We start from the raw sequence: 11,223 nt of genomic DNA on the forward strand, positions 1-11,223 counted from the left end.
AGCGATTTTCTTAGTTAAATCAAAAAACAAACTACAGAATTCTTATATTGGGTGCAAAAAACTATTGAAAATTAATTGAATCAATAAAAACTAAAATAATTTACATTTATCCTTGTAAAATAATTTTGTCAATTGCAAAAATACATTCTCTCTCGCTAACAAAATTCAAATTATTTATAATTATTATTGAACAAATGTGGATAAAATGGAATATTTAATATCGGTAAACTTTCGTTGTTTTGATATATTCCTCGTTATCAGTATAGTATAACGAAACTAATTGAATATTAATAATCAGAAAATTCGAAACATCAAATATAAACAGTCACACTTGCGATTTGTTTATTATCTCAATATTTTGAAGAGGTGATTAATTATTACTGTTAAAATTGGTCCAATTATTATATTACATGTAGCTTGCGGAGATTTTATAATTAGATCGAGGCTACTTGAATAATTTTCGATTATTTCATGCCAGTTATTTATAGGCCAGGAACCAGCGGTAAAAAACGAATGAGAATGAGATTTAAGCTCTACTTACCCCCTTATTCAAAATATACCCTCTGACGAAAGGTGATTTTAATTTTTTATGGGTGAAAACTACCTCTTATGGTAAAAATTTAAAAACCTCCGATTTTAGCATGTATTGGAGTAAAATACAGTTTAAATGAATTATTCGTAGATCTGTTGATATTCTTAAACAAGTTTATGATTAATCGGACTCGTGCAACCCCTCCAAATTATCCCCTCATTATATGAAAAGTTGAAAGATAATCTCGACGATTCTTTTATAATTAAAAATTAATTAAAAGTGTATTTATATTGAATTAAATTCGGAATATTTCATCAGTAATTTTCAATCGCCAAAATTTTTTTTACGGAAATAATAGGAAAATAAAAATAATTTTCAATAAAATTTTTTATTTAGAAAATAATATAAAGAACAATTTTGAATAATTATATTTCATCATTAATAATATCTTCTTCATCTTCTTGTTCGTGCCAGCTGTTGCTCGATTGTACGCTCCACTTTTCCAATGCTTCAATATTCGTGCTTCAAAATTTCAAAAATAAGAGCATTTGGTTTTTCGACAGTAACTCACTCAATTTTGAAGCTAAACACTTATTCGTATTTTTGGTAGGAAATTTCGAAGACTTTAACGTCATATCAATTAAATTCAACTCTTTGTTTCGAAAAGGGTGCAGTTCAAAGGGGCCACATTTAGTATCCAAACTTTGAAATACGAATAATGTATCTCCTTGAATTTTCATGATACGTAGATTGAAAAACACAAATTTTTTGGCAATTACAATTAATTTTTTTTGGTTTATTTGAGAAAAATAATTTTTTTTTCAATATTGGGAAATGCAGTATTCAATTTAATGAATTATTTTTTCTAAAATAAGCATTCAAAACCAATTAAAATATATGAGTCATATCAATAATACATAAAAAAAGGTAATTGCCAGTGGATTACGATTAATTTCAATTAGGGTGGTAATGGCGAATAATATGAATATCCACTAGCTCCAAATAGAACAAAAAGTTTTTACCCTCATTGATGGGGCTTAGCAGGCATAAATTGTTTCATATATGTCTAGGTTTAGAAGCGTTGAAATTTTTTAATCAGGTGGTCAATGACAGAGCGTTATTTATGTAGGCGATCTCGTTCTATATTATTTTGATCCAAATTAGCATTGTCATTGAAATGCATTTATTTTCTTACAAACTCGAATCGTTTCTCGCTCATGATATTTTTTATTTGAGGATAATACAAGGAATTAGACCAATAACTTCGATAAATTAGGCATTTAAATCAAAGACATATATATGTAAATTCCCAAGTATTGGTTCATATCGATTTCAGTCAGGCCAGAAGGTTTCCTTGGATTTTTTTCAATTTTCTGGATTAGTTTGTCATAAAAAAATGTTCGAAAAAAGTATAAGGTGTAGACAAATCAAGTATAGTCTTGGAAAGGGTGGTGTTTCCCTTGGAGGCTTTTGCAGTCTCATCGATAACTCGATTTCTCTTCTTCCATACCACATTCTTGCACTGCGCAGAAACTGACAATATCATTATCTGAAACATCTGACATTTTGCTCTCGAATTCTACTTTCCAAACATGCTTCAGTCTCGCTGACATTTGAGTCGTCGTTTCAAAAATTCGCTATAAATTCCTATAGTTCACGTTCAAATAATAGCTTCTTATTGTTCATTTCAATAATGCAACAAACGCTATATTGCAGACCTGATACAACCAAAAAAATGAGGCAATTTATGAAAAATTATCAATCCAGGAATAAATCAAACATAAAAATGTTTTTCACTTACCATCTAATTATAATTTAACCTGCTACAAAGCGCATTAACGAGTTTATATGGGTCAGACTCAAATTAGATTATATAAAAGAATAGTGTATCAGATTGGCTACAATGCGCACTATAGGGTTAAAAGACGCTATACTAGGTGCCGAAAATTATTATCACAGTCACTATTTACCAACAACTTATGCGGCTTATACCGAAGATGAAAACGAAACCAATAGCCACGTTGGATTAACTGATAAGCGAAGTTTTCCGGGAGTTAAGATTATCAATAATTTGTAATGATCATTAGCGTAAAACGCAAGTTTCGGGAACCAAAAAAGTACGAAAGATCTTGATAAATTATCACGATGTTTTATATTTTAAATATTATGTTTTTGATATTTATTGAAATTAGTTTGATATTAAGAAATGTTGATTAGTTTGTAGTACCCATATATTTTAATAAAACACAGAAATAGTATTTTTATTTCTTTCATCCACTTATCAACCAGAAATTTTTAAGATTTAGACCTATTGTTTTTACCTGTATTTTTGTATATAACAACACAACAATCATATGTCATTCAGATCTTACGTGTTTATGTATATTATGAGCATGATTAGACGATATTTAGACCACATATTTATAAAAAAAAAGTAAAAAGTATCAATATTCTATTTTATCGATATTTTTGCTGTTCGTGGCGCGATTACTGGACAAATATTCGATATGAAAAACCTAGCTACTTTTTTAGTTTTATTTATTATCTGAAAAATAAATATTTGAGTGTTGTTAGTGTAATGAAGATGAAATTATTGATCAAGTTATCTCCTTTTCAATGTACTCTCCGGCTCACATACTTTTTAAATCTGGTACAACTTATTGTATAACCAAAACAAATCTTTCAGTTAATACCGAAGCGAATCTCAATTTCAATTTGTGATCGCATATGACACGTTAATTCGAGACGTCAAATAGAGACTTTTAAAGCCTGGGAGTAATATTGTGACTAATATTGTGTTGGAAGAGAAAAATCTCTTCATCGATTTTTTGAGTGAAGCCTATTTAACAATCACGTGAGTTGAACTAAATATTACAGTAAGTGAAATACATGAAATAAATAATAAGTGGTACTTGAAAAAATATCGTATTTGATATCTAAAAATGAATATCGATAAAAAATACTGATTGAAAATATCGTCTTTATTCACTAGCATCGGAGTGCGTGTCTAGGATCTGTAGCCCACCCGCGGCTCTCTTCTGGCAGATGGGCGACGCTAGTTTCCCTGTTTTGAAGTTGTAGCCAAGGTAGGAATAGATGGCTTGTTCTTCTTAACATCCAAGTATTCGCTCGACTTCTCCAGCTTTTTTTCAGCTTCGATGGTGGTATCCAGCTCCTTGCCAAACGAGTACCCGGAAATCGTAGTATTTTGCAAGATGTCTTTCTTTATTCAAATTCAACACCAAGAGCTCTCTCCTTGTAACAGATTAATCATCAAAAACGTCACACCGCAAGTGTAATGCGTCATTTGTAGTCTCTATATACTTGATCTTTTCCTCCCCATCTTTTTTCGCAAAATCAGATGATAAATGAGCTAAGGCTGAGATTACTGCCGCAAATTGCACTTGCAGGCCTTAAACCTTGCATCTTTTTTAAGAGTGTTTCCTTATACGGCTACTTTGACCTCTGGTTTATATACTACGTACACTCTAATCTCTTCTTTCAATCCATTGAACAAGACATTCTCGTAACGTGGGACCAATTCCTGTAGAATAGGTTCAGAAACACCAGCGTCTCTTCTCCCAGAATTGAGTTAATATTGATGTTGCCTGGTGTCTCGTTATCTGTAACCCCGAGAAAAAAGGTCATATACCATCTAGCCATTCTTGGTTTGAGAAAAAAAAAAGAAAAAAATAATATTAGATATTATCATAGGTACATTTTTGAGCATTAGTTATTCTAAACTCAAGTTGATTTATCTCCTAGAATCTTTCCACTCTAGGAAATTCCGAACTTATGTATCATATCAGTTTCCACTCTAAGAAATTTCAAGCATCTGAACTTATGTCACTCCAGAAGATATTTCAACCAAATATACGGCAGCTATAGAAGCAGACTAACATACAGAAACGGGTTAAAATATAATAATTCATTTATCGTATTTTTCTATCTCAAATCAATTTTAACATTTTCAAATAAATGTATTTTACACACGAAAAAACCTGAATAAATGTTAAAAATTCGGTGTGCGAAATGGAGTTTGTTGAATTTTAAGATACAAATTAGCAAACGATCTATACAACGCGTGATCTGAGTCAAGGTAAATTACCGTACAGGCAAGTGTGTCGTTTATATCTTTTGCTACGAAGGTTATTATTTAATGATGTGGATTATTTATATTTTAACTAAGTAAGGCTTGAAACTTTAAATGTTTTTATATCGCCTTAACCGAGAAAACTCACTTTCCAAACGATTGCAATTACAATGTAAGTATACATGTGGTTATGGAATCGAAAAGAAATTAGAACATAAAAGTGAGATTTTGTATGTGAGGAACAAAATTAGATTATAGTTGCTTAGAAATCATAACAAAATCGATCTTTGAATGAAAATATGTCTATTCTGCCGTCAAAAATTGAAAATTTATCAATGCAAGACGGAACGAAAGGCAAGAAACGGTAAAGAGGAAACAGGAAAAGCATAAGCAATATACCAACCGTTTGGTGTAGAATCAACAATGGAAAAAATGTAGAATAAACAAATACCCTAGAGTAAACCTTTCAAATGAAATCACCTGTGCCAAGTTTCATATTAAAAAAAACAGATTTTTTCCAATGAAATCGATCCAAGAATGAAATCAAAAAATTATAATGATAAAATGATGAAATTATTAAACGATAAGACAACTTACAAAAAAATTAAACAAGACCCTACGAATTCTTATCAAAACCAAAATAATGATCATTGTGAAAAATATATTCATAAAAAATGGGGCTATTCAGAAAGCAAAAACTGCATGAAAGAAATTAATTATCCGAAAAAAACATGAGAAATAACATATTCAAGAAAAGGATAAACAAATACTACAATCAATTTAAAAACAAAACAGAAAGGAAACATCAAAACAAGAAACATTTTTCCTTACCATATGTAAAAGAACTTTCCCAACAACTATAGAATTATTTAAAAAATATGATTAGTATAAGTCATAAAGGACATAATACTTTTTCCAAATATTTCACTGAATTAAAATCTAAAACACCAAAAAACGAAAGAAGTAATATTATATATCAAGTGCCTCTCACTAATTGTGACGTTTCTACATAGGGCAGGCATCTCAGTAGTAGAAAATAGACTAAAAGGTGATCAATACGATAAAAAAAATAAAACTGCATTAACGAACCATGAAATATCAAAAAAACAAAAATTTAATTATGAAGATCCAAAAATTCTTGGAACGGAATCTAGTACACGAAAAAGAGAATTCTTAGAAATGGTTCACATTTATGAAACGAAAAAGCTATAAATGATAAACAAAAACCTGAATAATTTGAGTAAAATTTATAGCTCTATTTTATAAATTCTATTATATCTACAAATAATTTAATTGACTTATTTGAGATGTAATGACTTGGGAAAAGTTCATTTTTCTTATCTTTCTTATCTTTTTTCTATTGTCTTTCGAAATGGTGGCCGGAAGTGTATATGTCTATAAAACTATTTGAACTATGATATAAATTTGGGAGTATAAACCGTGGGTACCATTACACGTTTTAAGTAAGCAACTACTCCGTTACAAAGACACATTTAGTGGTAACATTTTTAGAAAAGTTAATATTGTTCCCCTGCTGTTTAGACCTTTCTTGTAGCATTGAGGCGACCGCCAGTTTTTCTGGTAAGTGATTAGAAACGATATACAAAATTCAATGAAGGTTTCTTAGTTTAAAAATAACGATAGCTTACAAACAAAAAACTTGGAATACAATAAAGCATTTTCTATAGCTGATACTCAAATTAATATACATCTTCAACAATGCAGCATTCTTATATGTAAATTTCTTATGCATGATGGCTTGAATTTTTGCACTATCATATTACCAGCGCATAATCACTCTCTCATTTTCATTCGCATGTCTTATCAACATTAATTAACTCCGCGACGAAAGTCAAAACGTCGAATTCTTTGTTAAATTCAAAAAAAAAACGGCCGCGTTGGCTAAGATCAATGATTTGATCCATTTCCGTTAAAATTGTATATAAAGGAGCATCTTTTGTTTAAACTCAATATTTGGTAAATTTTATTCCAAATAACTAGTAGGGAATAATTGGATACAATGACGTAGTGCAGAACTGCAATGAGGCGTTTTCATTGACATGATTTGTCTCTATTTTTCTAATGCCAATTGCTTTCTGCGGCTCAGGATACGATCTAAATAAACATATTCTTTATCTCCTCATATCTCCTCACCAATGTATGGTTTAAAACAGTATATCGGTTCAATTTAATGAAAAATTAATCAAAGACAATGGAACAGTCCAAACAGTGGACTTCATTCGACCAATGTGCCCTGGAAAAAGCGAAGATTATTTTATTCTGCAGGAGAATTGAAGGCCACCGTTTTGTGAGATTCAAACGGTGTGTACACCTTCAACTAACCGGAAGAGCAAAACGCTCACAATGCTGTGCTATATGGAATTATTGAGCCGATTGGACGCCAAATTGAGAAAATGGCTCAATTTGAAGAATAAGAAGTGGTCTTCCTCAACGATAACGAACCGGTTCACACGTTCGCTTTAATTGGTCGAATTGGGCTACTAACTGCTCTCCTATTCACAATATTTGTCAAATTCAGCCCCAAATGTGTGGCTTTGCTGAGCGGAATTAAAGTCGAATGAGTAGGCCGTCGCTGCTACCGAGGATTACAAAACTCGAGAAAACGTATTTCTTAGCCTACAAAATTCTGGGTCTTTTTTTGTAGAGTGCGAAACAGCAGAAACTAAATAGATAATCAGAATAATAGGGCAATTGCAACGACATGTCGAAGGTTACTGATGAATTACTATACTATATTCACTGTACCCAATGAATTTTTCTTCACATCGGCTGGTTATAGCGGTTTGTGGATTAGATAGAAATTCTGTCAGGTATCTTCTGGGACTACTTTAAATTACAGCTGCATAAAAAATGTACTTGTTTACAAAATTCGACGTCTGGCAATAGATGATATTTACATGTTTAATAATTAAAAAATATAATTCGAAATAGATCTAAAAATATTCCTATAATTATTTTTTTGCCGCAATCAACAAATTTCTTTCATAAACAAGATTTTTTGTACCTCATTATTATAATTTATTATAATTCAAACTTAAGATTCATAAACAGCTATTAAAATGTTCTGTTTTTTTTTGTCGTATCTTTTCGTGTTTTGAATAAATGAAAATAAGTGAAAAAATGCACAAATGCACAAAATAGTAATATAAATCTTGTATAACATGTTTAAACGCGACGTTCGGAAGCTGTAATCTAATTCTCCGCAATTATCTGGTATGTAATTGTTATTATTCAGGGTTGTAGTTTCTGAATAGTCCTTCCATCAATTGATATTTTCAATCACGATTTTATACATCCCAATTAATAAATATGACGTCATTTCTGGATTTTCCTTAAAAGAGATAACTCTCAAATGTATCCTGGCCGGAAGCAATTCAGGGAATATGTGGATTTAAAACTAATACTCTAAGGTATATTTTTGCAAGTGAAGTTTAATCCTTAAAAGTTACTTTAAACCATAGAAGGTTTTTTCGCGTTTTATAGATAGTTTTTATTAACAAACTTAATAGTTTAAACTTCGGTTTAATATGAAATGGAGGATGCGGACATAATTTTTTCAAAAGGTTCACATTTTTACGTTATTATGAATGTTTTGGTAAAATGATTAAAGATTTGAAATTTATATTTGATGTATTCCACGATAATGATGAGAAATTATGAATATTGTCGAAGCGTAGAGAAAACAAATAGTTATTCATCTTAGAGTAAATCTTCAATGTTTCCCAATTATTTTTTGAATTTATTTGAAGTTTTATCGAAAACGTGACAGCTTTTTGTTATTTTCATCATTAAATTCGATTGCCCAACTCCGCCCAACTTTTCTATTTCTCTTTCCAAATTACTGCATTACTTTTTTTAGTTCCCACTGTTTCTCAGTATTTCTTCACAAGGTTAGCAATAAGCACTATTTCATTTCCAGAGAAATTGCGAGATCTTATTTGTTCTTTGTTTTTTTTTGTGTATACAACTTTCTACACCAACTCAACTTCAAAATAACTGTCTGAAAATGGTTTTATTTCCGCGTGAGGGAGAACTGACAGAAAAATGTCTATTTAACTATGACCTGTGAAATAGAGTAATTTTGTTTATTCATGGTTCACTTTAGAACTTAAGCTATAGTTACCTCCAGTTTTACTTTAGGTTTAAAAATTGGCCATAAAACTCTCATTTTCTTCACATATTGCAGAACACAAATTTAGTTTTTCAAATCTTTAAACGGATATAGCCTTGAAAATGGCGCCTCTACAATATAGAAACATACTTCTCTCTTTCCACTTTCGTCCTATTCTAATAACGTTTTGTTACGGATTTCCTAATTTCGTAATATCGACTCTTAAATTTTCGCAATAAGCTGACTTTTTTCACACGCGTAGAAAGTGCAATACTGTGTCTTCTTCTTGAAGTGCCATCTTTGGGCGAAGGTTGGCAACAATTTTTTGACATTAAAGCATTTCTCTCTCTCTCTCTCTCTCTCTCTCTCTCGTAACGCGCGTTTCGATAACAAAGTTAGTAGCAGTAGTAGTTAACCTTCACTCTCTGAAGATGATAATTTGCTTATCGAAACGTGCGTCAGATACTGTAATTGTGATTGTTGGTGTAGTGGTAGTGTAAACAGTGCGTTCATAATAAGTATAACCAACGGTTCCAGAAACTTTAAATGCAATAAGAAAAACTAAAGTTGCGCATCTTTTCTGTGAAAAATTCTAAATCTGCTATCCATATCGCGAAATACTGTGAATAAAACAGAAAGACAGTTTGGGGCATTCATTTAATTGCCAGTAATACGAATTCTTATAGCATCCATTCTACAAAAATCACTGGAAGATGATCCTAATAGAGTATTTTGTGGAATACGGTATTTGGAATTCTTAATGCCATACTGGCTAATTTGTTTTCTAATTCTAATTCCAAGCATTTGTATCTAACAAGATTTGCCTATCAGTTTGGGAAAACTTGTTCATGACTATTCAAATGAGGAAGGGACCGCAATGGCGATCAATATTCCCAGTTCTCAATCACTTGGACTGAAATAATCAGAATAAATAAATTTACCAATTGTTGTTCCTTATAGGCATTTTATTATCTTCAGCTATTAATTTGAAATGAGTATTGTCAGTAGGTACAACTTTACACATCTTATAAAAATAGCCCCATAAATAAAAATAAGGGCAATTATGACTTTACCCTGTATATAGAGTATAATGTACGAATATCAAAAAAATAGTATCACAACTGTTGAATTTATTGTAAAGTAAGTTTAGATAATTCAAAATTTTAGCTGTTAATTTATTCATATTTAACTAATATCTACTTACATGATTTGACGAAAACGTGATATTTTATCCGGTAATATTCTATTTACTTTTAAAATAAGATACCCGAAAAAAGTTTATTTGCATTTAAAATTCACATTCGCTTAAACAACATACCACCACATCAAATCAGTCTCGTAACTGAAAACACAACTGAATATTTCGCCGTCTACGGTAAAGTTCTTTCTCTTCCTAACCGCAAGGTAAGCGCAATTGCACTTGTGTCTAGTTAATTTGAAATTTCAAATATTGGTTTCTTCTATTTATAACAAGGTACGCATCTATGTCAAGTCAAGAAGGAATGGGGATGTTGACACATGTTACATATTAGATATAGCAAACATAGATGTTAAGTTTTCGAAAACCTTAAATAATATTTTTTTAACCTAATTTTACGTCTACATCATTATCACAGGTCTGCTAGCACCAATTAGAGCCTGATGATATCACTAATCATTGAACTATCGGTCTAATAGAAAATGTCGATTTAAAAAAGGATCCAACTCTATATTTTAGCCCCTATCGAAAATTCAAAACTATGTGGTCAACTCATACTTATTTTTAAGGTCAGAAGCCCTAAAATAAAATAAAACAAGAAAAGATGGTACCTCATTTTGAAGGTATTTTTACTACTACATTCTTGACTTTGCTTCGCAAAAATTCTTGTGGAAACTGCAAACAAGTTTCAGGTTTTATTCCAAAGGATTAAAATGAATATAATTTCTATCATATTACTTAACGGTAATATTTTAAAACAAAGTATAGCTTACTTGATATTTCATTTCTGATCATTCCCTTATCGTCATTTAATCATTTAATTTCGAAACCTTAGCAAAGTACTGGAATTATTTCTACTCATGATATAGATGGAAGATATGGTATGGGATCATTAGAACCCCGAGTATTAATGTTTCACGAAGCAGTAAAGAAAGCCCTAAATTTCTCCTGTAAAAATGTAGAATTGGTCAATAGCTTTTCAATAACGATTTTGACAAAAGTATAGGATTTTCTGAAACAATAACGACTTTTATAATTAGAAAGAAGAGTATTCTGTACAATATTCGCTAATGGTGAATTTATTTTCTCTTCCTGAGCATGCCGAAAAGAAAAGTTGTCGCTACTGGAGCAATAAATATAAGCGACTTTCTAATCAAGTTATACGAGTACCCATTATTCAAAAAAAGTGAACGTTTGTGCTGGTATTTTGCGTAATAGTAGCGTATTTAGGGTGTTGATATTTTTTCTAATGCCTATTTCTTCTGTTG

This window comes from Diorhabda sublineata, chromosome 10 (genome assembly GCF_026230105.1).
Source record: "Diorhabda sublineata isolate icDioSubl1.1 chromosome 10, icDioSubl1.1, whole genome shotgun sequence".
Classification (NCBI taxonomy): Eukaryota; Metazoa; Arthropoda; class Insecta; order Coleoptera; family Chrysomelidae; genus Diorhabda; species Diorhabda sublineata.